The sequence below is a fragment of the Myotis nattereri genome, assembly GCF_964212035.1.
Source record: "Myotis nattereri genome assembly, chromosome: 12".
Classification (NCBI taxonomy): Eukaryota; Metazoa; Chordata; class Mammalia; order Chiroptera; family Vespertilionidae; genus Myotis; species Myotis nattereri.
The window spans coordinates 3,348,752-3,376,297 of NC_138087.1; the positions used below are offsets into that span (position 1 = coordinate 3,348,752).

General features: G+C 43.5%; 2 protein-coding genes across 3 annotated transcripts in view; one reads left to right on the top strand and one right to left on the bottom strand.

Annotated features, from left to right (window-relative positions):
* The window catches only part of ECM2 (extracellular matrix protein 2), a 68,341-nt gene extending 56,285 nt beyond the window's left edge, over window positions 1-12,056 (bottom strand). Inside the window, exon 1 of the mRNA XM_081103204.1 lies at window positions 11,884-12,056. The gene's annotated coding sequence lies outside the window, so the exon portion shown is untranslated. The remainder of the gene's footprint in view (window positions 1-11,883) is intronic.
* CENPP (centromere protein P) overlaps window positions 1-27,546 on the top strand; it is a gene marked incomplete at its 5' end in the record, with an annotated part of 260,881 nt that overhangs the window by 218,964 nt on the left and 14,371 nt on the right. The gene's annotated exons all lie outside the window — the stretch shown is intronic.

Consider the following 27,546-nt stretch of genomic DNA (forward strand, 5'->3'; position numbering starts at 1 on the left):
TAAGTGGAATTGAATGAACCAAATAAATTGATGAACAGAATTGATCCAGTCTCATAGAAGCATAGAACAGACTGCAGAGTGTTAGAAGGAAGGCAGGGGAGTGGGGTGGATGGGAAGAGAACAACCAAAGAACTTTTATGCGTATATGTATAACCCATGGACACAGACAGTAGTCTGGTTTAGTCCTTGGGTAGGGCATGGGGACAGGCTAGAAAAGGGTCAGTGAGCAAAAAAAGGGGACATATGTCAGACTTTCAACAGTAAAGATTTAATTTAAAAAAACAAAAATAGAACCATCTTATTACCCAGCATTTCCACTCTCAGATATTTGAAGAAACCCAAAATACTAATTCAAAAAGTTATATGCACCCAGTTGCAGGCTCCTCCCTGGCCTGGGCCCTGGTCAGGTTGGGGCACATGCAGGAGGCAACCAATTGAGACATGGGTGTAAATGTGCAGAGCAGCTATATTAGTATTGCTATCTAAATGTCCACCGGCATGTTCATGGAAAAACAAACTAATATGTCCATACAGTGAAGGACTACTTAGCAATAATATTGGGTGGATCTCAAAATAATTACATTGAATAAAAGAAGTCTTACATAAGAGGAAACATACATGATTCCCTTTATATAAAACTGTAGAAAATACAAACTTTAAAAAAAATTTTTAAATTTAATTTCAGAGAGGAAGGGAGAGGGCGAGGTAGAAACATCAATGATGAGTGAGAATCATTGATTGACTGCTTCCTGCATGCCCCACACCAGGGATCGTGCCCACTAACCCAGGCGTGTGCCCTGACCAGGAATGGAACCATAACCTCCCAGTTCATAGGTTGACGCTCGACCACTGAGCCTCCCCAGCTGGGCAATACAAACTTTTCTATGCAGAAAGCATCTCGGGGATGGGCTTGCAGTCAGGCGGTGGAAGAGATCACCCAGGGTGAATGGGCTGGGGGTAATGGGTAGATATATTTGGATAGGGCTGCGGCTTTGCTGTTCAGTCAAGGAGTGGCTATTTGGAGTCACATCTAAATCATGTAATGAATAAAATTTAGTCCCAACGTGTCTGAGCTACTTGGCATGGCTGTTGACCTCAGACCTCGCTTCAGGCAGAAGTAAAGTGACACTGGACGGGCCTGAGGACCAGGCTGTGGGGTTGATATTAGCTGAGATCAGAGGTGAGGAAATTGGGGCGCAAGGCCAAATTGAGTGTACTGGGTGCTTAAATGGTTTTTATATTTTAATGCTTTTAAATTTTTAAGTAATATTTTAAGACAGATTAAATTATATGAAATTAAAATTTCAATATCCATACATATTTTATTGCAATAGCTGTATTCATCTATATACATGAAAGCCTAATAAGCAAATTGCCCCCACAGGAGTTCAACTGGGAGACCAGGAGGGAGTTCTATAGGTGTGGGATGACCACCAGGGGACGGCACGGAATGAAGGAAAGCCCCAGCCAGCAGCAGGAAGGCCCTGATTGGCCCTGATAACTGGCCAGGCCTAGGGATCTTACCCATGCACGGACTTCATGCACCAGGCCTCTAGTTTATTTATATGTGGTTTACGCTTTTGCACTACAATGGCAGAGTTGAATAGTTACAACAGAGACTTAATAGTGCAGCCTGCAGTGCTCGCAGCAAAAGTTTGCTAGCGATAGTTCACAGCCGTGCTTCTGGATTGGGGGCGATTTTGCCCCCAGGGCACGCATTTAGCAGTGTCTGGGTACATTTCTAGAGTCACAGTGGAGGGGATGCTTTAGGCTTTGGAAGTCAGGGGTGGTGGCAAGCGCCTTACAGTGCCTAGCATAGGCTGCCACCGCCAGGAATCAGCTGGCAAACAGTGCCATTTCTGCTAAGACCCAGAAACCTGGTTTGGAGAAACTAAGAGTTACTGACAGTTTTTAATCAAGACAGTCATGTGTTGCTTGCAGGCAGAACCTGGTGTATCATAACTAGATGGGTGAGTTATGAACAAATCATCCCATATGGCAATCACTTTCCCAAGGTTTCCTCCTAATTCCAAGCATTCTTTATTTTGATCTGTTTCCAAGCCTCATACGTATGCCCATGCACAGAACCGCATAGTCCTTGACAGGGCTCTCCCTTCAGCTTGTTCCTCCGTGTGCTTCATGATGGGCTGTCTCCTCGCGTCCTGCATCGTTTCTGATGGGGCTTCGCTGGGTGGGACTTGGGCTGTGAGTGAGTCTCTGCAGGCATGTCCTTTCCAGGAATGGGGAACTCCATGTACATGTTTTGAAATCTCTGTGAAAAGGTCTGCCTTGGGTTGAGCTACAATTCATTGTCCACAGGATAACCCATAGAGACTTTTAGATAACGTTCATATTCACAATTTCTCTCTCCTGAGTTCTAATCTCTCTAAATCAATCCTTTCTAAGGCCCTTCCTAGGTCTGCTGCATATACATTCTGGTTATTATTGTTTTTTTAGAGACTGTTGAATAATAATAGCACTGCCCTTTAAAAAAAGAGAGATCTGTTTAAATTTATAAAAATCGTATTTTTATTTAAAATGATATACGTGTATAAGGCATAAAAGATAAGTTGCCTTAAAAGCAATTCATAGTTTAGTACAAGGATAGGCACACTTTTTCTTCAAGGTTTAGAGAGTAAATGTTTTTGGCTTTGCTGCCCAACAGTTGCTGTCGAAACTAGTCAACTTTGCCCTGGCGAGTGTTGCTAAATGGTTAGAGCATCAGCTTGCACACCAAAGGGTTGCAGGTTTGATCCTTGGCCCCAGTCAGGGTAAGTGTGGTAGGCAACCAATCTCTCTCTCTCTCTCTCTCTCTCTCTCTCTCTCTCTCTCTCTCGGACTCTCTCTCTCATTCCTTCTTTCCCTCCCTCCCTTCCTTCTTTCCTCCCTCTCTCCCTCCCTCCCTTGCACTCTCTAAAAATATCCTTGGGCGAGAATTAACAAAAATCCACTACTCAACTTTGCTATTACTGTAGCCCCAAAGTAGCCAGAGGCACTGGCTAATGTGGTTCGAGTGTCAGCCTGCAGACTGAAGGGTTGCTGGTTCGATTCCCAGTCAAGGGCATGTACCTTGGTTGCAGGTTTGATCCCCAGCTCCAGGTCAGGGTGTGTGTGAGAGGCAACCAATCAATGTGTCTCTTTCATGTCAATGTTTCCCTCTCTCTTTCTCTCTCTCTCTCCCCCTCCTCCCTCCCTTCCACTCTCTCTAAAAATCATTGGGCTGACTGGCCAGCAGGGCTCAGTGGTTGAGCATCGACCTGTGAACCAAGAGGTCACAGTTTGATTCCAGGTCAGGGCACAAGCTGGGGTTATGGGCTCAATCCTCAGTAGGGGCTATGCAGGAGGCAGCCAATCAATGAATCTCTCTCATCATTGATGTTTCTCTCTCTCTCTCCCTTTCCATTCCTGTCTGGAATCAATAAAAACATATTTTTTAAAAAAATCAATGGGAGAAAAATATCCTTGGGTGAGGATTAAAAATAAATAAATACTAAAAATTTTAAAAGTAACCATAGAAGATAAGTAAATAATGGATAGGCATGAGAGTGTTCTGATGGCACTTTGTTTAAAAAAAACAAACAGGCCCTAGCTAGTTTGGCTCAGTAGATAGAGTGCTGGCCTGTGGACTGAAGGGTCCCAGTCTCGATTCTGGTCAAGGGCACATGCCCAGGTTGCGGGCTTGATCCCCAGTGGTGATGTGTGTGTGTGTGTGTGTGTGTGTGTGTGTGCAAGCAAGAGGCAGCTGATAAATGATACTTTCTAATCATTGATATTTCTATCTCTCTCTCCCTCTCCCTTCCTCTCTGAAATCAATAGAAATATAATTAAAAAACAAACAAACATGATTTGGCCTATAGGCCATAGTTTCCTAATCCCTATTTCAGTGTATCTTTCATGATCCCGTCTAAACATATATATCCTATCTAATAATGGACAAACATGGTAATTAACCATACCTCCGACACGCTTCCCATTGGCTAATCAGGGTGATATGCAAATTAACTGCCAACCAAGATGGCGGCCGGCAGCCAGGCAGCTGAAGCGAACATGAGGCTTGCTTGCTCTAATGATGGAGGAAGCCAAGGTTCCCCGCCTGCCGCTGCCGGCCTCTGAGCTGCAGTCTAAGCAACTATGTTGCAATTATAGAAGCTAAACAATCCCCAGAAACCTGCTTTCAGCCAGCCGGGCCTCAGAGCTGGAGCCGAGCCTCAGAGCTAAAGCCAGCTCTCAGTTCCAGTGACAGCCATAGAAGGTAAATAAATCCCAGAATAAAAAAAAAGAAAGGAGGTTGGGAGCTTCAGTCACCCGCCAGCCTGAAAACAGCCCTCAGCCCCTCACCCAGACTGGCCAGGCACCCCAGTGGGGACCCCCACCCTGAAGGGGGTGTGACCAGCTGCAAACAGCCATCATCCCTTCATCCAGGGTGGCCAGGCACCCAAGCGAGACCCCCACCCTGATCCGGGACACCCTTCAGGGCAAACCAGCCGGCTCCCACCTGTGCACCAGGCCTCTATCCTATTTAATAAAAGGGTAATATACAAACTGACCCTAACAGCAGAAAGATTGGGAATGACTGGTCACTATGACACACACTGACCACCAGGGGACAGACACTCAATGCAGGAGCTGCCCCCTGGTGGTCAGTGTGCTCCCACAGGGGGAGCTCTGCTCAGCCACATGCCAGGCTGATGGCTGCCAGTACAGCGGTGGTGGTGGGAGCCTCTCCCACCTCCTCAGCAGCACTAAGGATGTCCTACTGCAGCTTAGGCTGCTCCCCGCTGGCAAGTGGACATCCCCCGAGGGCTCCCAGGCTATCAGAGGCTGTCTGACTGCCAGCTTAGACCCAATTCCCCAGGGAGCGGGCCTAAACCAGCAGGTGGTCACCCCCCCCAAGGGGTCCCAGACTGCAAGAGGGCACAGGCCAGGCTGAGGGACCCCCCCAGTGCACAAATTTTTGTGCACCAGGCCTCTAGTATATATTTAAACACTAAAGAATTGTTTGATATATATTATGCCACAATTTATTTTCCCTCCACTCAGTAATAAAATATGGACATATGCAGGATAGGGTAAAAGTAGGCTTACAGTTGTGAGTATGCAAAACACTTTATTCTTGTATTATTATTGTGTTAATTATTGTATTACTAGAGCAGGGGTGGGCAAACTTTTTGACTCGAGGGCCACAATGGGTTCTTAAACTGGACCGGAGGGCCAGAACAAAAGCATGGATGGAGTGTTTGTGTGAACTAATATAAATTCAAAGTAAACATCATTACATAAAAGGGTACGGTCTTTTTTTTTTTTTTAGTTTTATTCATTTCAAACGGGCTGGATCGGGCCCGCGGGCCGTAGTTTGCCCACGGCTGTACTAGAGGCTTGGTGCACAAAATTCATGCATTGGAGGGGAAGTCCCTCAGCCCGGCCTGCACCCTCTTGCAATCTGGGACCCCTCGCTCCTTACTGCTTAGCTCACTGCTCCTTAGCGCTGCTGCGAAGGCAGGAGAGGCTCCCGCCACCACCTCAGCACTCGCCAGCCGTGAGCCCAGCTTCTGGCTGACTGGTGTTCTCCTTGTGGGAGTGCACTGACCACGAGGGGGATGCTCCTGCATTGAGCGTCTGCCTCCTGGTGGTCTGTGCACATCATAGCGATCAGTCGTTTTGGTCATTCCGCTGTAATGGTAACTTAGGCTTTTATTTTAAAGATTTTCCATACAAATTTCTATAAACCTACTTTTTGCCTCACCCTGTATGTCAGTGTATATAAATCCATCAGGCCTGTACACTCTATTTTCATTTCATAAGTTATTGAACAATTTGATGATACTTAATTTTTCCAGTTTTTTGCTATTATAAACATTCTTGCACATATGTCTTCTGGAAGTATTTTTGTTTTAATTTTACTTTACAATTGAGATAATATTGTTTTTGAACTATATTACCCTTTGGGTTTATTTTTGGATGTAGTTTAATATTTATAATCACTTTGGTCATATTTACTAACATATTTTGAGGCTATGTTTTAGGTATATGCACATTTATATATAGTTTTGTTTTTCTGGTGCTTTTATCATGATGTACTTTCTGTATCTCTAATGTGCTTTTTGTCATAGATCTATTTTGTCTATTAATGTAGCTGCTTTCTTTTGGATAATGTCTACTTAGAATATTTTTTGCATCATTTTATTTTATTTTCTAGTGTCTTATATTTCAATACTAGTGGCCCAGTGCACAAAATTCGTGCATGAGGTGGGTGTCCCTCAACCCGACCTGCACCCTCTCCAATCTGGGACCCCTCAGGGGATGTCCGACTGCTGATTTAGGCCCGATCCCTCTCGCAATCCTGAACTGCTGGCTCGTAACCACTCACCTGCCTGCCTGCCTGATCACCCCTAACCACTCTGCCTGCCAGCCTGCTTGCCCCCAACTGCCTCCCCCGCCAGCCTGCTCACCCCCAAATGGCCCCCCTGCTGGCCTTCTCACCCCTAACTGCCCCCTCCACCAGCCTGATCACCCCCAACTGCCCTCCCCTCCTGGCCTGATCACCCCTAACTGCCTCTGCCTCGGCCCCGCCACCATGCCTTTGTCCAGAAGGTTTCCCAGTCTAATTAGCATATTACCCTTTTATTAGTATAGATACATTCTATAGCACATCTTTGTTAATGCAATCTAACAACCTTTGTCTTTCAGTTGGAATGTTTAGTCTATTTATATTTAATGTAGCAGTTGATATATTTTGGGTTAAATCTGTTTTCTATTTGCTTCCTACTTATCCTGCCTGGGCTGTGGTGGTGTTTTTTTGTTTTGTTTTGTGTGTTTTTTTTCTTTCTATTCTTGCTTGCTTTTTAAAAAATTGATTACTTATTTTTTATTACTACATTAGCAACTATACACCTTTACTATTCTGTTTTTTTATACAGTTTACCACACACATCCTTGAGTTATCAAGTCTAATACAAATCAGTACCTTTGCCATTTCCTGTACAATGCAAGGATCAGGACACCTTCCACTTCACCCTGGCACGTGTGCTGCTTTTGTCATATATTTTACTTCTTTACACATGTTAAACCCTCAGAAGATTATTATTGTTGTGTTTTATACTCACATTTTATTTATATCAGGCTCTCTCAGGCTCAGCACTATTAACATTTGTGTTGAACAGTTCTTTCTTGTTGGGGGATGGCCTTGCCTCAAGCCAGTGGATGCCCTTAATACCTTCCCTTCATTTGTGACAACCATAAATGCCTTTAGACATCACCAAATATATCGTAGGGTATAGAGGGAATTATCCTGTTCCCAGAGGAGAACCACTAATTTAGACCTACCTAAACATTTATCCTTTTTGATTATCTTTATTCTTCCAGCATCATCAGTTTTCTATAGGATTATTTTATTTCCGATTGATAAAGATTTTTAATTCTTTTAGTGCAGGACAACTGATGAGCAGTTCTCTTTTTGTTTGTCTGAAAATATTTATGTTTTCTCTGAAAGGCTATATTCTCTAGATATGAAATTATAGGTTGACAAGTATTTTTGTTTAGCATTTTGAAGATTTCATTCCAATGTCTTCTTGTTTCCATAGTTTCTATTCAGTGGTCATGTGTCAATCTAATTATTTCTCCCTTAAAAGTTACTTTTTTTCCTGGCTGCTTTTAAAATGTTCTCTTGGCTTTGGTTTTCAGCTGTTTTACTCTGTTTATATAGGATTTTCTTGTGGGTTTTTTTAAATAGCACTTTTGAACCTGTAGCCTCATATTCATCAGATTTTGAAACTTCTAAGCCCTTGTCTCTTCAAATACTTTCTTGCTTCTCTCTCCTCTTTCTTTTTAGAACTACAATTGCATGTATGATAGTCTTTTTCTTATGTCATTTTTATTTTTTATGTTTGGGTTTTTACTTTTTTTATTTTTCAACTAGAGGCCTGGTGCACAAAATTCGTGCACTCAGGGGGTAGGTCCCTCAGCCCAGCCTGTGCTCTCTTGCAGTCCGGGAGCCCTTGGGGGATGTCCAACTGCTGAAGAGGCGGGAGAGGCTCGCGCCACTACCTCTGTGCTTGCCAGCAGTGAGCCTGGCTTCTGGCTGAGCAGTGCTCCCCATGGTGGAGTGCACTGACCACCAGGGGGCAGCTCCTGCATTGAGCGTGTGTCCCCTGGTGGTCAGTGCACATCATAGTGACCGGCCATTCCGCCTTTCAGTCAATTTGCATATCAGCCTTTTATTATATAGGATATAGGATTGGTTGACACTCTATTATATTTGTTTCAGGCGTACAGCATAGTTAGTTAAACATTTATATAACTTATGAAGTGATCACTCTGATAAGTCTAGCATCCACCTCACACTATACATAGTTATTACAATGTTACTATGCTCTGTGCTGTACTTTACATCCCCAGGACTGTTTTGTAATTGCCAGTTTGTACTACGTAAACCTTTCATCTTTTCACCCAGACCCCAACCCTCCAAAACCCCCTGCCATCTGACAACCATCAGTTTGTTTTCTCTATCTATGAGTTTGTTTTTGTTTGTTTCTTATTATGTCTTTAATGTCTCTCTTCCTGCCTTTTATTTTTCATCCTTCTGAGATTCAGTGGTTCATCCTAGTTATTCTTTTAATCTGTCTTTCAGCTCACTAATTATCTTTTCAATTGTGGTTTATCTGCTATTAAATCCACACACTGACTTCCTTATTTATGTTGTGCAGTTTGTTTGTTTTGTAGTTTTTTGAGTTGTCAATGGGTTCTTCTGACTCTACTGAAAATTTTAATCTTATTTTTTACTTTTTTGAACATACTTATCACTCTTTTTTCCAAGTATAATTTGCTTTTTAATGAGAACAATGTGTGTAATGACAGAGCGTCCCGCCGTGTGCAGGTGGCAGTAGTGAATACCCATGGAATGCATTCTGCCCAAGGAGGGAGGGAGGGAGGGAGGTGCGGGCGCTGTGAGCCGGCGGCCTGCCCCCTGCCGTGGACATCAGGCTGGGCCACTGACTGGGGGCCTGCACGCACCTCCTAAACAGTAAGCGACTTATCACATTTTTTTAAGTTTGTGTCTGAAGACTCCATTTTTAGGACCCTCTGTAATCTGTATTTCTTTAAGTAGTCGTTTCTGTAGTGTACTTCTTTAAGTCTTGAGCCATGTTGATCGGTTTGTATGCTTGATGGCTTTTGATTGCATGACAGACATTGTGTATAAAAAATATGAAAATATGTTGAAGACCTAGGATGATGTATTCTTAAATATTATCCTTTTATTATTATTATTATTAATAAATTTATTTTTTAATCCTCACCCGAGGATATTTTTCCATTGAGTTTTAGAGCAAGGGAAAGACAGAGAGAAATACCGATGTGAGAGAAACACATCGATTGGTTGCCTCCTGTGCGAGACCCGGCCATGGCTTGGGCAGAGGAAAAGCCTGCAACCAAGGTAGGTGCCCTTGACTGGAGTCGAATCCGGGACCCTTTCGTCTGTAGGCCTATGCTCTATCTACTGAGCTAAACCGGCCAGGGTGGATGATGTATTCTTTATCCCAAAAGCATTGATATCTACTTTGGGCATGAAGCTAAGGGCACTACCAATTATAGATTGAGTGATGGAGGCACTTTGTGCCCCAAATCAAGCCTGGAGATTTTCCCAGCATCCCTTCCCCACCATGCTGCTGCTTGCTTGGTCCTTTTCCTTGATTTTTGTTTCTTTTGCCTGAAGAGGCTGTTGTAAAGTCATAGACTAAGCTTCTCTCCACTTCTTCTGGACCCACAGGTGCCGCCAGAAGGAAAGTTTCCTGAACCTCTGTGGGTCTCAGTCCAGTCCCGTATGCTGGCCCTGTTACTATCCTATCTTGTCTAATTATTCTCAGTGTATCAGCCGCTCTGATGGCCTAGCCTGCCATTATTAGAAGCAGAAGTTCCCTGAGATTCATGTTATTTCCTGCTGAAATATATCCATGTCCTAGAAGAGAATGTTGTGAGTTGTAAAAATTTTAAATTTTCATATTCAGAAAATATTCTGTTTAGTTAAAAATAGAATTATTTTGAAATTATTTGCCATCAATACTTTACAGATATTATTCCATTAGTTTCTTATATCTAGTGTTATTAGTGAAAACTTTATATTTAATCATATTTTCATCTCTTCTTAAGAAATCTGTTTTTCTCTCTATAGAAACTTTTTCATATTTTTAATTTACCTTTAATATTCAGAAGTTTTACTACAATGTATAGGGCTGTGTTGTTGTTTTAATTTATCCTTCTCCCCTCTGCGGGCTCTCTTACTTCGTGTTCTCCCGTGTTTGAGGGCTCCTCCCCGGTCCTCCTCAGCAGGAGTTCTTATTTTCTAGTGTAGCTGCGTACGCATGTGTGTATTTGTTGATCATATGTCTTCTCTTATTTCTAGGGATCTGGTGAGAGGAGAAGAGGGTGTGCCATCTGCTCAGTTTGCCTCTTGAATCTCAGTAGTTCTTTTTATAACTTTATCGAAAGAAATCATCTTCCTCTAGCCATGTTGTCCTTGGGTCAGATCCTGACTTGCCGCCACTAAAGTATTATGTCAGCTAGCCCAGCACTGCAACCTTTGTTCAGGTATCTGCACATTAGTTACCGCAGTCATTCTGAAATCTTGACTATAAGTCATTGAAAGGAAACAATATTAGAACAACTTTTTGTAACTTTAAAAAAAAACTAACGTGCAAAATGTAAGGAAGGAGAAAATCCCTTAGCTGATTGACTGCAAAAATTGTAAACATGGGTTCAGAGAGCAAGCCACCCCCAGAAAGGAATAACAAAGGCAGCAAGGGAAGCTTAGGGAAAGGGGACTGGGAGGGGGGCTGGGGGGAGAATGTGCGGGTGGCAGGGCAAGCAGGCCCTGCTGGAGGGCCTCAGCGCTGGGCTGGCCTGGGAGCTCTGGCCTTGCCGCCCTGTGCCAGGGAGGGGGTGGGGGGAAGTCCGGGGTCCTGTTGTCCCTGGGCCACCTGCAAACACTCACCAGCTGCTGAGCTCACCCCATCCTGGAAACCATCTGCGTTCGTCTTTCTATTTCCCTCCAAGTTGGCCTACTTTTACTAATCCAGAAATCTAAATAGATATGTACAGAAATAAATTTGCAGAGCTCCCTTAACTTTAACAAAATTAGAATCTAAATAATCTCATTGAAATGTTTAAGTAATTTTTATGAAATGGCCTCTCAGTACTCATGTTATCCTTCACGCCTGTGCCTTTGTGATTTTCAGTAATTTATAGAGTTCCGCACTGCATTTAATATTTAATAAGCAACGTTGCAATTGAGTTAATGTTTCCCAAGGTAAAGATTTTATGGCACTCTAATCACAGCAAGTATTATTTTGATCAAGTGAATTCTTTTTTTAGCGCTCATTGTGTTCATCCCACATAAATATCATCTGTAAATCGCAGTTCACTTACTGTTTTTTTCCTTAAAGTTTTTTTTATCAGAACTCTTAAGTAAGGTTTTAAAACATTAAATTTAGAATTTTAAACTTCTCCATGAAGCTGAGAGATGCCTGTTATCCCTTTCACCTCACTCAGCTTAAAATGAAAAAAAGTTTTCATTAACCCTTTATGTTCTTTTAGGACTTAAAAATAGAGAAAGCAAAAAATGTCAAACTAACTTACACTTCTACTGAGCATGTAATTCTATTTAAACATATAAAAATATATTTAATCCCAACTCCATAAAGTTTGAAATACTTGAGAAGTTTTTTACCCTGAGTAAAACAAGTAAACAGAATAATGCACATTTTAAACTTTAAACATCTATTAGTAAGAGCTAATTTCCTGAAATGTTAACATATTTACAACATAAAACACCCAAATATTATAACCATTCCACATGCTGTAGCAGAAACTTAAAGCAGAAAACTTTTTTACCTGGAAATCTAAACTAAGGAGGCTTTGCTTGGTGTCATTTAAGTCTCCAGCTGAAAGTGAAACAAAACCAGAGCTTTCTGTAAAACAAAGAACAGAGGGGAGTGTTGAAAATGATCCCTGCCCCCGTGGTAAAATCTAATGCTTCCCTTGGGGATAAATGCCTTTCAGTTCTCACGAAGAACATCAGCCAAGAGAGTAACAAGGAAACAGTTGTCAAGGGAAATATTTGTCCGACTCACAGGAGCAGTGGGAACCTCTTACAGGCTGTGAAGGTGGAGCTGGAAGGACAGAAGTGAAGCTTGGTTAAGAAATCTGGTTTTCATAGATATTAGCATGAAAACCCTTCCTCTGCCCATGCCTCAGTGACACCGCTGGGGTGCACCCCGCTCGAGTGGCCCACGTGGCCACGTTTGAGGAGCCGCACTCCTGGGCGCCCTGAGCTGGGTGGTGGTAGTGACCCTCCTCATCTCTCTGCCCATGGGAACTGCACACGCCGTGCTGTGAACAGGACTGAAAGCTGTTCCTGTGCATGTGATTGCAATGGTCACTTTCCACCTGGAAGCGGGGAGGAGGGCTGAGCAGCCCGGCCTTGTCTCCGGTGAGCAGCAGGTCAGAGGGCCTTCGGGCATTCCTGCGTTCCTGTCCGAAGCTGCTTCTCTTTAAGCAGGGATGCTAATAACTACCTTCAACTTTCTGTGATATAAATGAATAACACATGTAAGTGCCCGTCATGGGCTAGGGAATCTACTTTTTATTTCTTTATTTTAGTACTAGTGGCCCGGTGCACGAAATTTGTGCACATTAAAAGGGAATTAATTAGAGGAAATATTTTAATGTTGCTATTTGCCCTTTCTCTATAATAGAAGTGCCAGAGATGAAAGAAAATTAGTAAAATGTATATGAAAATCTTCCTCCTGTCAGAGTCTGGGGCGCACCACGGGACCCAGAGTGAAGTCCCTGCTCACCCACGTGCGCCTCAAAATCACGCAAGACCCAGACCCGGCCCGACCCACCCCCATTGGGCGAGATCCAGACCCGGCCGGTCCCACCCTTGTCAAGCCCTGCTGGGCAGGGGACACAGCCTCAGGTCCCCAGCCCGGGCCAGGGCAGGGGGCGCACCTTGAGGTCCCCCATCAAGCCCCACCAGGCAGGGGGTGCAGCCTCAGGTCCCTTGTCAAGCCCCGCTGGGCGGGTGTGTGCGGCCTGAAGTCCCCTGGCCCAGCACCAGGGTGGGGGGCACACCTTGAGGTCCCCCATCAATCCCCGCTGGGTGGGGGGAGCTGGCCTGAGGTCCCCCATCAATCCCTGCTGGATGGGGGTGTGGCCTGAGGTCCCCAGTCAAGATCCACAGGGGGTGTGGGGGGGCGCAGCCTCAGGTCCCTGCTGGTTGCTCGTTAAGGCTCATTACGGGAACTTGGCCTCTGCTGTGGGGGCAACCATCTTGTGTTACAGAAACATCCCCCTCCAACACCTCTGCCGTGGGCACCGCCATCTTTGTGGCGGAGTGATTGTCAATATGCATATTTCCTCTTTATTATATAGGTTTTCCCATCATTCTTGTTGAAAGTGTTATATATGTTCCCTCTTTTCCCCATTGACTCCCTCCAGCCCGCCCCCACCCCCCACGCCAGACCTCACCAGCCAATCAATGATTCTCTCTCATCATTGGTGTTTCTCTCTCTCTCTCCCTCTCCCTTCCTCTCTGAAATCAACAAAAAATAAAAAAGACCTGAGTTTGCTAGGGTTTGGAGAGAGAGAGGGATGAACAGGTGGGCACAGAGGACTTTTGGGGCAGTGAGAACATTCTGTGTGGTCTTCTAAAGACGGACACATCATACGTCATTGTAAGTTGTCTAAGCCCACGCAGTGTATGAGACCCGAGTGCTCCCAGTGTCCCTGTGGGGGGTTGTGCTGTGTCCGTGTGGTTCCTCAGCCGGAACGATGGTGCCATTGCAGTGGGGGATGTGGATAATGAGGGAGGCTAGAGGGGGCGGGACACGGGGGAAACCGCCGCACCTTCTTCTCCGTGTTGCTGTGAATCTGCAGTAGCTCTTTAATAAGATAGCCTTTGGCAGGACCAGAGGAGGCCAGCGGGAGGCCGGGTCTAGGATGGGACTGCGACTGAGGCCAGCAAGTATTGTGAGTGGCGACCAGTTTCCGGGGAGAAATCTATAGTAACATGGCGAGGACTTGGGTGCAGAGTCTCGTTGTGTCGACCTAGTTCTTGGTGATGTCATGTTTCTAAATATACTCTGCTCTTGAGATGAGGGCAGTGCTTTTGTCAGAACAAGAAACTGTACTGAAGTCCTTTGTTGGGGGTTACTCCCAAAAGTACAGGAAATGATGCGAAGCATGTGGTTCTCACGTGTGAAGGAAGAGAGTATCTTCATGAGCTTGTCAGGGCCAGGTGGCAACCCTTATGTTGACCAGTCCGGTCTGGGGTGGCCATCCATTTGGACTCATGACCTACCTGATTGACGACTGTACCCAGAGTGACGAGTGACTGTGGCCTGGAGGGACCCCGTGGAGCCTGGACCCTTAAAGCAGGAGCCTGGCCGTATGCATGGTAATCGGCTCCTCTTCACCTGCTAGTACACTCACCTCTGTCAGCCCAGAGGACCTCCTGGGTCCTGTCTGGGTGACCTCAGCCCCGGGCCCTGCACTCCCCTCCCCCGGGCCCTGCACTACCCCAGCACATCTAGGAGGATGAGGCATCCTGTCCCTCAGGCTCTTTATTCCTCGCTGTTCCTCACATAGAGCATTCAGGAACCACAGACATGCAGGATCCACTCAAGCACTGCTTTTACTGGCGCATTTTAAAATTTAGTTTCATCTCTGCTTTTTAGAGCTGATTACTTAAGTTTAGGCTTGGATGGAGAAGTGAATTTACCAGGTGTACCAGTTAATAATGCAGATTTTGTAATCAAAGAAAACATGCCCTATTTTATTTTGCCCAGAGGTGGGGTTTGCTCTGTTACTAAGAACATAAGTTGACTTGATGGTTCATTTATTTGCCTCTCACTCCTAAAAACCACAGGCATTTAACACAGGACTCTAGAGTACCAGTTTGGAAATACCAGGTGTACCAGTTAATAATGCGGAGTTTGTCATCAAGGAAACACGGTAATTTCAAGAGAAACATCAAAAGTGCTTTATTCAAAGTAATGTCCATCGCTAGCTACACATTTCCCCCATCTTTCAGGTAATTTGTGGATACCATCCCAATAGAACTTTTCTTGTTTTGAGGCAAACCATTCAGAGACCCAGTTTTCCACTTCTTCGTACGTTTTGAAGTGCTGCTCAGAAAGTACATGTGCCATCAATCAGAACAAGTGGTAATCCGAAGGAGCAAGGTCTGCTGAATACGGCGGGTGGGCTAATGCTGGGGTCCAACCCCAGCAGGTCCAGGGGTTCCTAAAGGCGTAGACGGAGTCGGCGAAGAAGGAATGACACGGAGACAGCGTTCAGTTGATCAGCAGCCTAGCCAGAATCTCCAGCCAAGTTCTGGTCTCGATCTCCAGAGAGGTTCTGCTGTTTATTGTTTTGTTACATCCATATTTATACCAGTTGATTTTAATCCTGTCAATTTCTATTACAAAGGTTAGGGCGTTTCTTATCTCCATTCCAGGGAGTAAAGATTATGTAGCTTAAGCATGATTGTTTGTAGTTAAAGTGATTAACTACCCGCCTGGCACTTAGTTAAGGAGTTTCATCCCCTCCCTGACTTCAGGGAAAAATTCCTACCTGGGGAAACAACCTTTCTTGTAGAGGTGACCTTGGTTAAAACACAGCACTAAGGGGAGCAAACATATTAAGAACAGTATGCTATATACGCCAAGTCCCTTGAAACATATGCTGTGCAGATGTTTCTTTCCTGCAGCGACTGTGTCAAGCAGCAAGGATGGACCGGCTTCCGGCAAATTCCCCCTTTTTTATTTTTTAAATGATCACGCATGCAAATCAGTGGCCACCTCTCAGATTGGGCCATTTAAGTCTCGGAAGAAGAGTGGCAAGCAATGATAGTGAGCATAGCTATAAACATAGTGGATGGAGCGCAGAAGGAGCCCCATTCCTGTAGAAGGTTGCCAGCCTCTTCAGTCAAGGGATTTCAGCTGTCCTCAAGTTGTTGGTTTGATTGTCTTTGTTGGTCTGGCTAGCGGGCGGCTTCGCTGGCGACGGGCTTCCCGAAGCGTCAGCAAGTTGAAGGGCTGCATCAAAGGGTCCATCAGGGCCGTGGTTGATGGTGGTGTCGATGTCTGAGGAGGAGTAAGCTGTGCCCTCTGGATCCAGCTGATATGGAAAATGGAGGGTAGTAGAAAAAGAAGAGAAAGCAAAAGAACTACAAGGCATGGAAGTGTTTAGAAAAAAGAGGGAGAAGAAAGGGAAGAAGGCAGCATCCTGACACAGCCCTTTCCTTCAGCTTCCCCTTTCCCTGTGGTCCCAGGTAGAAATGGGAAACAAGTCCTGTTGCAGTGAGAGGGAAGCTGCTGTCAGCCAGTCTCTGTCTTTACCTGGGTCCCGATCTGAGCTGGGCATGGGAAGCAGGAAGCAGCCATGGGGACAGGAGACCTTCCTCAGAAGGGGCGAGTGTTCAAGCCCCTGCACCATTGGGGAGGGGGGTCTGTGCCCCACCTTTGTTGCACCCCAAGTTTTCTCCTACTGGCCCCCGACTGTGCCTGTCTTAGGTTGCCCCACCCTGTGGAGTCTTACCCGTCATTGACTACCAGCCATCTCTGGGCCAAGTAGGGTGATGTGAGGTTCAGTTTTGTCTCCTTGATACCCTACGTCCCTCTGGCCTCCATGCCCAGCAACTGCCTTTGGATTCCCTCGCCTACTGGCGGGGCTCTGGCATTGATCATAGGGAACTCAGGTTTCTTCTCTAGAGAGGGCCCAGCTTACGCCATTGGGCCAGAGACAGATCCATGGTACCAGCCACCATGAGGCTTCAACCTCAGCATGAACAGAGAGCTCAGGCAACAGCTATGGGCAATTGGATTGTAAGAAGAGGGTCCCTCTTGGCACAAGGGTAAGAGGCGCCAATACAGGACAAAGGAGAGTCCTGGAACAGGGCTTTCTCAGCCCAGGATGTCAGGCTCTTGGCACAAGACAACTCCATGTATGGGGCATATACCAAACACCCCTAGTCACGGCATAAAAGGGAGATGCCCTTCCTGGAACAGTAGGGTAGGGAGATTCTAGAAAACGCTGTGTTCAGGAAAGAAGGAGAAAGGCCAAAGAACCAGCAAACAAGTAGTTAGATTTTAAAAAAAAAGGAAAAAGGAAAGGAGATGTGGGGCAAAGCTGGGACATGTGGAAAGACAAAAAGGAGGCACATGTGATCCTCCCAATGGACAGATTGTTCCAGCTCAGGGCTGCACATCTGCTGCAGACGGGCACTGGTCAGGTGTGCTATGATGAGGCAGAGATGGAGGGCAGTGAGACATAAGGTCGGACTAGACGGTCTGGAATCCACACAGGTGAGTCTGCGTCCTGTGGAAATATACAAGCATATCCTCTCCCCTGGGTTAAAAGTACATCAGGTCCCTTCCAGGCTCCTGTAAGCAAGTCTCTCCATTTGACGAGGGCTTTAGGTTTAGTTAGATCAGGGTTCCAATGCCTATACATCGGGGAATTTCCCTCAGAATCTACATTTAGTATATTAATTACAAATTGAGCATGTTGTAGAACATGATGAGGAGAGGAATATTTAAACTCATTTTCTTGTAATTTTTTAATTTGTGTTTTTAAAGTTTGGTGAGCCCTTTCTACTATTGCTTGGCCTTGAGGATTGTAGGGTATTCCTGTAGTATGTGCGATGCCGAATGTAGAGCATAAGTTTTTAAAAGCTCTAGAGGTATAGGCAGGCCCATTGTCAGTTTTAAGTGCCCTTGGTATTCCTAGGTAGGAAAAGCATTGGAATAGATGTTGACTTACATCTTTAAAGGCTTCTCCTGTACGTGCAGAAGCAAGGATAACATGAGAAAAGGTATCAATACAAACATGCACATAGCAAAGTTTGCCAAAAGATGGGACATGAGTAATATCCATCTGCCATAAGTCACAGGGTCTAAGTCCTCTTGGATTAACTCCAGTAGCAGGGCTAGGAAAATGAGTAGGACAATGGCCACAGTCACGCACAATACTTCGAGCAGCTTCTCTAGATATGCGATAATATAGACGGAGAGCAGAAGCATTTTGATGGTGAATGGCATGAGACCGCCGGGCTTCTTCTAGAGCTGTACAAACTACTGGGCGAGTTAGTAAATCCGCCTGATAATTTCCTTCGCTTAAGGGTCCTGGTAGGCAGGAATGAGCTCTAGTATGTCCAATATAGAAAGCCTTTTCTCGTTTGTGAATGCAAGTTTGTAGCTGAGTTAACAAAGAGAAAATGGCTGTTCTTCCTTGTGGGAGAGAGGCGGTCTCAATATGAGGAAATAATTTAACTATATATTGAGAGTCAGTGTACAAGTTAAAGGGAACCTGTTGCAATTGTTCAAAAGCATAAATGACTGCCAAAAGCTCTGTTCTCTGAGCTGACGTCTCTAGGGTTTGTTGAACATGGGTTATTGAGTCAATGATTGTTACTGCCCTACCATTAGAGGAACCATCTGTGAATACTAAGGAGGCAGGAGGTGATAATGGTTCTTTTGAACATTTAATAGGAAATATAAACGGATGTAGGGAGAGAAATTGCAATATAGGTGATCTTGGCAAATGATGTAAAATTTGTCCTGGGAAGTTACCTATAGCTATTTGCCACTCTTCTTCAAATTGTAATAGTGTGTCTAATTGTTCTCTTTTATAAGGTATTATTATCTCAGTAACTTCTCTTCCAAAGAGTTCGATACTGCGTCGTCTACCTTTGATAATGAGAGTGGCCACTAGGGAGGGATAGGGTGGTACAATCTTCCTAGGAGTGACAGGTAAATGTATCCATTCTAATGGTCCTTCCTGCCACAAGCATCCTGTAGGAGTATATTTAGTGGCTAGAATAATTAAGGCCCAAGATTTGGAATAATCTAGATACTGTAGTTGCTGTTTATTGATGGCCTGTTCTATTTTTGCTATAGCCTTTTCTCCTTCTACAGTTAATTGTCGGGGAGACTTAGGGTTAGAATCTCCCTTTAAAATGTCAAATAGAGGTTTTAAGTCAAGAGTGGTTATTTTTAGATATGGCCTGACCCAGTTGATATCACCTAATAGTTTCTGATAATCATTCAATGTGTTTAAATGATCTTTTCTTAATTGTAGAGGCTGATGGGTGATAGTAGAGGTATGTAATATTCTGCCTAAGTATGAAAAAGAAGGTTCAGTCTGAATCTTTTCTGGGGCTATTTTTAGACCATGTTCTTCTAAAGCAAGGATGGTCTGAGTAAGAATTTCCTGTAAAGTAGCCCGATCTTTATGAGCTAGTAAAATATCATCCATATAATGAATAAGATATAGATCTGAAAATTTCTTTCTAATAATTTGCAATGCCTGATCTACAAACTTTTGACATAATGTAGGACTATTTTTCATCCCTTGTGGGAGAACCTTCCATTGGTATCTCTGATAAGGCTGTTTAAAGTTTTCTGATGGTATGCTGAATGCGAATCTTTGACAATCAGCTGGGTGAAGAGGTATAGTGAAAAAACAATCCTGTAAGTCAATAACAACAACACAATACTCCTGTGGAATTGCCACAGGGGAGGGCAATCCAGGTTGTAAGGAGCCCATATCTTCCATGGTGGCATTTATGGCTCTTAGATCTTGCAAAAGTCTCCACTTGCCTGATTTCTTTCTTATTACAAATATGGGTGTGTTCCAGGGACTATTTGATGGCTCTATATGTCCCTCTGCTAATTGCTGATCAATTAATTGTCGGGCTGCTGATATTTTCTCAGATGTTAAGGGCCATTGCTCAACCCATACTGGTTGTGACGATTTCCAGACTATGGGATCAGCAGTCCTAAGGGCAATGGCCCCAATTACAGATCCTGTCGAGGAGTGTGAGGTATTACTTTCCTTTCCTAATCCCTTTCCTGGATTAAATCTCGTGTCTAGCATCTGTGATGTTACTCTATCACTGGGGCTATATAATACAACTCCCATTTGAGACAAGATATCTCTTCCCCATAATGTAAAGGGGATAGTCGTAATTACATAGGGACAGAATGTTCCTGAATGTTGATCTTCATCAGTCCAAGTTAGAATCTGAGAACTCTTTTTTACGTTAGATGCCTTGCCTAGTCCTACTAGGGAAGTGGAGGTGGTGTGCGTGGGCCATGAAGAGGGCCAATCCTTCCCTGCTATGCAGGAAACATCTGCTCCTGTATCCAATAGACCTTCAATTGGTTTTCCCTGAATTTGTAAAATTTTTGTAGGTCTAGTAGCATGGATTTCTTGTATCCAAAATGCTGCATCACTAGATCCAAAGCCTCCGGCCCCTCTGGCTTCCTGGGTAACAGCTGTCCCTATTTTATGTATTGGTAACAGGAGTAATTGGGCAATTCTCTGGTTGGGCTGAATCTGTATAGTTGTGGTGGGTGGGGAAAGTAAAATCTGTATTTCTCCTGTGTAGTCTGCATCAACAACTCCTGGGATGACTAAGATCCCCTGTAACGAGGTGGAGCTCCGTCCTAATATTAAACCTACGGTTCCCTCAGGCAGCGGCCCAGACACTCCTGTAGGAATGGCTGCTACTGGCGAGTCTGGGGTTAGTACTGCATGGGTGGTTGAGTGGAGGTCCAATCCTGCACTGCCTGGGGTTGCCCTGAAGAGGTCACTGACTGATAGAAATTTGCAAAGGGGTTGAAGGTTGATGCCCCTATTATTGCAGGGGCCTGGGGCTGGCCCCTTCTCAAGTTTCTCAATTGAGGTGATGGGATATAACCTCCTTGGGAGCTATTTGTAGAGTTTAAAGGCCGACCATTTTTATGGTATCTTGATCTACATTCCTTTGCCCAATGGAATCCTTTCTGACATCGGGGACAAACGGTTTTTGGAGGATTAATATTATTCCCTAATGTATTTCCAGGCTGTCGAGGAGCTTGCCATCTGGCCTGAGTATTATTATTTTTATTTGGGCATTCTCTGCTAAAGTGCCCAGATAAGCCACAAGAGTAGCAGTTCATATTTCTTTTATTACCTGTATTATTGCTGGCTTGTCCTATAGCCTGTACATATTGAGGGTATGTCTCCCCTTTGAGAGCTGCAGCTATAGCTACACCCTGTATAAATGCTGGACTTACATCAGCACACTGTTTTATAAAATCATTTATAGTTCCTGTTCTGCGAATCGGCCTTAATAAAGCCTGACAGGTATTATTAGCATTTTCAAAAGCCAGTTGTTTGATTAGGATATCGGCTGCCTCTTTGTTATTGATTACTCTCTTGACTGCCTGCATGAGGCGAGAAAGGAAATCCTGATATGGTTCCTCAACCTTCTGTTTAACCTCTGTAAGGGTGGTTGTTTTTCCTGCTGTATAAGGTAGGGATTTCCAGGCACTTACTGCACAACCGGTTACCTTGGTAAGTGCCTCTGTGGGCATATTCATTTGCTCCTCAGCCGTGTTAAAATCACCTTCTCCTAATATCATGTCTAGGGTTATTCCTTTTCTGGTTTTTTCCCTAGTGGCTACAGCTTTCTTAGCAAGATCATCATATTCAGTTTTCCATAATAAGTAATCGCCTCCTGAGAGACAGGATTTACAAACCTGTGACCAATCATAAGGAGTCATCCATTTACTGGCTAGGGTTTCTACCAAGGTTTGTGTGTAAGGAGCTAGAGGTCCATATTCAGAGCAGGCCAATTTTAATTCTTTAAGTACTTTGTAAGGTATAGGCTCCAAGGTGGGGTTTCTATTCCCACCAGACTCATTCTCATATGTAACTGGGAAGCAGAGTGAGAATTCAAGATCTCCATTAGCTTCAGCTTCTCTTATCGCCCTTTGAAATTTAGACATGGAGCTCATAGGAGCCACAGGACCTGGTTTAGGCTTCCTTTCTAATTTGGGGAGCCTGTTTTGAATGGGAGGGCCACTCTCCTCTCTACTGACTGGAAAGGACCAATGGTCATGTTTATGATATTTATTCTCCTCCCGATCAGTAGGCATAGCTAAATTGCTTTTAGATTGAGCTGAAGACAATGATGATGTGTCCTCTCTGGGTGGAGCCAAGGGACTATTTAAATTTTGAGAAAGTTCAACGGTTTTTGCCTCTGGTGCCAAGGTGTCACAGATTGAATCCCAGAGGGAAAAGAAACATGGCAGGACCTTCTCAGATTCATGGTGTTTCTTTAATTGCTTTCCTACTTCAACCCAAGTTTTTAAATTAACAGTTCCATCCTCTGGAAGCCATTGACATACTTCTATAAAACTTTCTGTCTCACTGGGAAAAACCTCAACTCCAATTCTGCTAGTAAGCATATGCGTTAAAAGATTAATACAGAGTCTTTTTTCTTTAGACTCAGTATGACCCATCTTGTCAATCTAAGTTCTGTACTAACTACCCGCTTACCCTACTTATCCTCTATAGGGGGGGTCTGAAGCACCCTACGGTGCAGTGCTATCCGTCCCAAGTACGGGGGGACTTACCTAAGGGAACCCTGTTCGGGCGCCAGATGCTGGGGTCCAACCCCAGCAGGTCCAGGGGTTCCCAAAGGCGTAGACGGAGTCGGCGAAGAAGGAATGACACGGAGACAGCGTTCAGTTGATCAGCAGCCTAGCCAGAATCTCCAGCCAAGTTCTGGTCTCGATCTCCAGAGAGGTTCTGCTGTTTATTGTTTTGTTACATCCATATTTATACCAGTTGATTTTAATCCTGTCAATTTCTATTACAAAGGTTAGGGCGTTTCTTATCTCCATTCCAGGGAGTAAAGATTATGTAGCTTAAGCATGATTGTTTGTAGTTAAAGTGATTAACTACCCGCCTGGCACTTAGTTAAGGAGTTTCATCCCCTCCCTGACTTCAGGGAAAAATTCCTACCTGGGGAAACAACCTTTCTTGTAGAGGTGACCTTGGTTAAAACACAGCACTAAGGGGAGCAAACATATTAAGAACAGTATGCTATATACGCCAAGTCCCTTGAAACATATGCTGTGCAGATGTTTCTTTCCTGCAGCGACTGTGTCAAGCAGCAAGGATGGACCGGCTTCCGGCAGGCTAATACTTCCCAGGCAAGATCTTTTAACGTGTCTTTAACTTGTTTTGAAGTGTGTGATGGTGCGTCATCATGAAGCAAAATTACTTTGCTGTGTCTTCTGGCACATTCTGGTCATTTCATTATCAAAGCATGATTCTAATTGATTATTTGTTGTTGGTAGTGATAAGTATTAACCGTTTCACCTGGTTTTAGAAGCTCCTAACACACCACACCTTCCTGACCCCACCAAACGCAGAGCATTGTCTTCTTTCCGAAGCAATTTGGCTTTGCAGTCGATGTTGATGGTTGACCTGGATCAACCCATGATTTTGTGCATTTGGGATTCTCAAAATAAATCCACTTTTCATCACCAGTCACAACTTGATGCAAAAAAGACTTTCATGCTGTTGAAGCAACATTTTCCTGATGACTTTTCGGTTTTCCATTTGTCTTTCATTCAGTTGATGTGGCACCCATTTTCCTTCCTTTAAAATCTTTCCCATTGCTTGTAAATGATCGGAAATTGTTTGCTGAGCAACGTTTAATCTTTCTGCAAGTTGTTTCTTTTTAAAATATATTTTATTGATTTTTTGCAGAGAGGAAGGGAGAGGTAGTTAGAAACATCGATGAGAGAGAAATCAATCAGCTGCCTCCTGCACACCCCCTACTGGGGATGTGCCCGAAACCAACGAACATGCCCTTGCCCGGAATCAAACCAAGGACCCTTGAGTCTGCAGGCCGACGCTCTATCCACTGAGCCAAACCAGTTAGGGCCCTGCAGGTTGTTTTGAGTTTGACATGCATCTTCATCCAATAATGTTTGTAATTGTTGGTTGGTCTTCAAACTTTTTCGATTGGCCTGGACGTTCTTTGTCTTTCACATCGAAATCATCACTTTTAAAGCGTTTAAACCAGCGCTCACAAGTATCTTGAGATGGAGCATGTTGACCATAAGCTTCCTGAAGTATTCAGCAGCACTTTTCTTCAAAATAAATACTGAATTAAAACTTCCTGCAAATGCTCTTTTTTTGGCACGAAATTTGACTTTTTTTTTTTTATTGCTTACAGTATTACAAAGGGTATTACATATGTGTCCCTTTTTTTCCCCCCACCCTTGACAATCCCCTGGCCTCCCGTACCCCCCAGTGTCTTATGTCCATTGGTTATGCTTATATGCATGCATACAAGTCCTTTGGTTGATCTCTTACCCCCCTCCCTCCTGCCCCCTCCCCCTCCCCGGCCTTCCCACTGCAGTTTGACAATCTGTTTGAGGCTGCTCTGCCTCTGTATCTATTATTGTTCAAAAGTTTATAATGGTCTCTATTATCCATGAATGAGTGAGATCATGTGGTATTTTTCCTTCATTGACTGGCTTATTTCACTTAGCATAATGCTCTCCAGTTCCATCCATGCCGTTGCAAATGGTAAGAGTTCCTTCTTTTTTACAGCAGCATAGTATTCCCTCGTGTAGATGTACCACAGTTTTCTAATCCATTCATCTACTGATGGGCACTTAGGCTGTTTCCAGATTCTAGCTATGGTGAATTGTCTGCTATGAACATATGGGTGCATATATCCTTTCTGATTGGTGTTTCTGGTTTCTTGGGATATATTCCTAGAAGTGGGATCACAGGGTCAAATGGGAGTTCCATTTGTAGTTTTCTGAGGAAACTCCATACTGTCTTCCATAGTGGCTGCACCAGTCTGCATTCCCACCAGCAGTGCACGAGTGTTCCTTTTTCTCTACATCCTCTCCAGCACTTGTCATTTGTTGATTTGTTAATGTCTGACAGGTGTGAGATACTGCCTCATTGTTGTTTTGATTTGCATCTCTCGGATGATTAGTGACTTTGAGCATGTTTTCATATGTCTCTTGGCTTTCTGAATTTCCTCTTTTGAAAGGTATCTATTTAGATCCTTTGCCCATTTTTTGATTGGATTGTTTATCTTCCTTTTGTTAAGTTGTATGAGTTCCCTATAAATTTTGGAGATTAGGCCCTTATCAGATATGACATTGGCAAATACGTTTTCCCACGCAGTGGGTTTTCTCGTTGTTTTGTTGATGGTTTCTTTTGCTGTGCAGAAGCTTTTTATTTTGATGTAGTCCCATTTGTTCATTTTCTCTTTAGTTTCAAGTGCCCTAGGAGCTGTATCAGTGAAGAAATTGCTTCGGCATATGTCTGAGATTTTGTTGCCTTTGGATTCTTCTAGAATTTTTATGGTTTCCTGTCGTACATTTAAGTCCTTTATCCATTTTGAGTTTATTTTTGTGTATGGTGTAAGTTGATGATCTAGTTTCATTTTCTTGCATATATCTGTCCAATTTTCCCAACACCATTTATTGAAGAGACTATCTTGGCTCCATTGTATGTTCTTGCCTCCTTTGTCAAATATTAATTGAGCATATTGGTTCGGGCCGATTTCTGGGCTCTCTATTCTATTCCATTGATCGGTATGCCTGTTCTTGTGCCAGTACCAGGCAGTTTTGAGAACAGTGGCTTTGTAATACATCTTGATATCTGGTATTGAGATCCCACCTACTTTGTTCTTATTCAGGATTGCTGCAGCTATTCGGGGTCTTTTTTTATTCCAGATGAATTTTTGGAGAGTTCGTTCTAGATCTGTGAAGTATGCCGTTGGTATTTTAATGGGAAGTGCGTTGAATTTATAGATTGCTTTGGGTAGTACAGACATTTTAATGATGTTGATTCTACCAATCCATGAACACGGTATGTTCTTCCATCTGTTTATGTCTTCCTCTATATCTTTTTTCAACGTCCTGTAGTTTTCTGAGTAGAGGTCTTTTACCTCTTTAGTTAAGTTTATTCCTAGGTAGCTTGATTTTTTTGGTGCGATGGTGAATGGGATTGTTTTTATAATCTCTCTTTCTGAAAGTTCACTATTGGTGTATAGAAATGCCTCAGATTTCTTGGGGTTAATTTTGTATCCTGCTACATTGCCAAATTCATGTATTAAGTCTAGTAGCTTTTTGATGGAGTCTCTAGGGTTTTGTATGTATAATATCATGTCATCTGCAAATAAGGACAGTTTTACTTCCTCTTTTCCAATTTGGATGCCTTTTATTTCTTCTTCTTGCCTAATTGCAATGGCTAATACTTCCAGTACTATGTTGAACAGGAGTGGTGAGAGTGGGCATCCCTGTCTTGTTCCTGTTCTTAGGGGAAATGGTGTTAGTTTTTGTCCATTGAGTATGATGTTGGCTGTGGGCCTGTCATATATGGCTTTTATTATGTTGAGGTATTATCCTTCTACTCCCGCCTTGCTGAGAGTATTTATCAAAAATGGGTGTTGGATTTTGTCAAATGCTTTTTCTGCATCAATTGATATGACCATGTGGTTTTTTTCTTTCAGTTTGTTTATGTGATGTGTCACGTTTATTGATTTGCGGATATTGTACCATCCTTGCATCCCTGGGATAAATCCTACTTGGTCATGGTGTATGATCTTTCTGATGTACTGCTGGATCCGATTTGCTAAGATTTTGTTGAGGATTTTGGCATGTATGTTCATGAGGGATATTGGCCTGTAATTTTCTTTCATTGTGTTGTCTTTACCTGGTTTTGGTATTAGGGTGATGCTGGCTTCATAGAATGAGCTTGGAAGTGTTCCTTCCTCTTAAATTTTTTGTAGTAGTCTGAGGAGGATAGGTTTTAGTTCTTCCTAGAATGTTTGGTAAAACTCCCCTGTGAAGCCGTCTGGTCCTGGGTTTTTGTTTGCTGGAAGCTTTTTGATGACTGCTTCAATTTCTTCCATAGTTATTGGCCTATTGAGATTTTTGGGTTCTTCCTGATTGAGTTTTGGAATGTTGTATTTTTCTAGGAATTTGTCCATTTCCTCCAGGTTGTCTAGTTTGTTGCAGTAGAGCTGTCCATAGTATTTTTTAACAATAATTTGTATTTCTGTGGGGTCTGTTGTTATTTTGCCTCTATCATTTCTGATTTTGTTTATTTGGGTCCTCTCTCTTTGCTTCTTGGTGAGTCTGGCTAGAGGTTTGTCAATTTTGTTTATCCTTTAAAAGGACCAGCTCTTGGTTTCATTGATTTCCTGTATTGTTTTTTTGGTCTCTATGTCATTTATTTCTGCTCTAATCTTTATTATCTCCTTCCTTCTGCTCACTCTGGGGTTTTCTTGTTGCTGTCTTTCTAATTCTTTGTGTTGTAGAGTTAGATGATTTACTACCATTTTTTCTTGTTTTTTGAGATAGGCCTGTAGAGCTATAAACTTCCCTCTCAGGACTGCTTTCATTGTGTCCCATAGGTTTTGGATTGTTGTGTTTTCATTGTCATTAGTTTCCAGGATGTTTTTAATTTCTTCTTTGATCTCATTGGTAACCCAATCAATATTTAGTAACATGCTATTCAGCTTCCAAGTGTTTGAGTATTTGGGGTTGTTTTTATTGTAGTTTATTTCTCATATTATGCCATTGTGGTCTGAGAAGATGCTTTTTATGATTTCAATCTCTTGAATTTGGGGAGACTTTGCTTGTGACCCAATATGTGGTCTATTTTTGAATATGT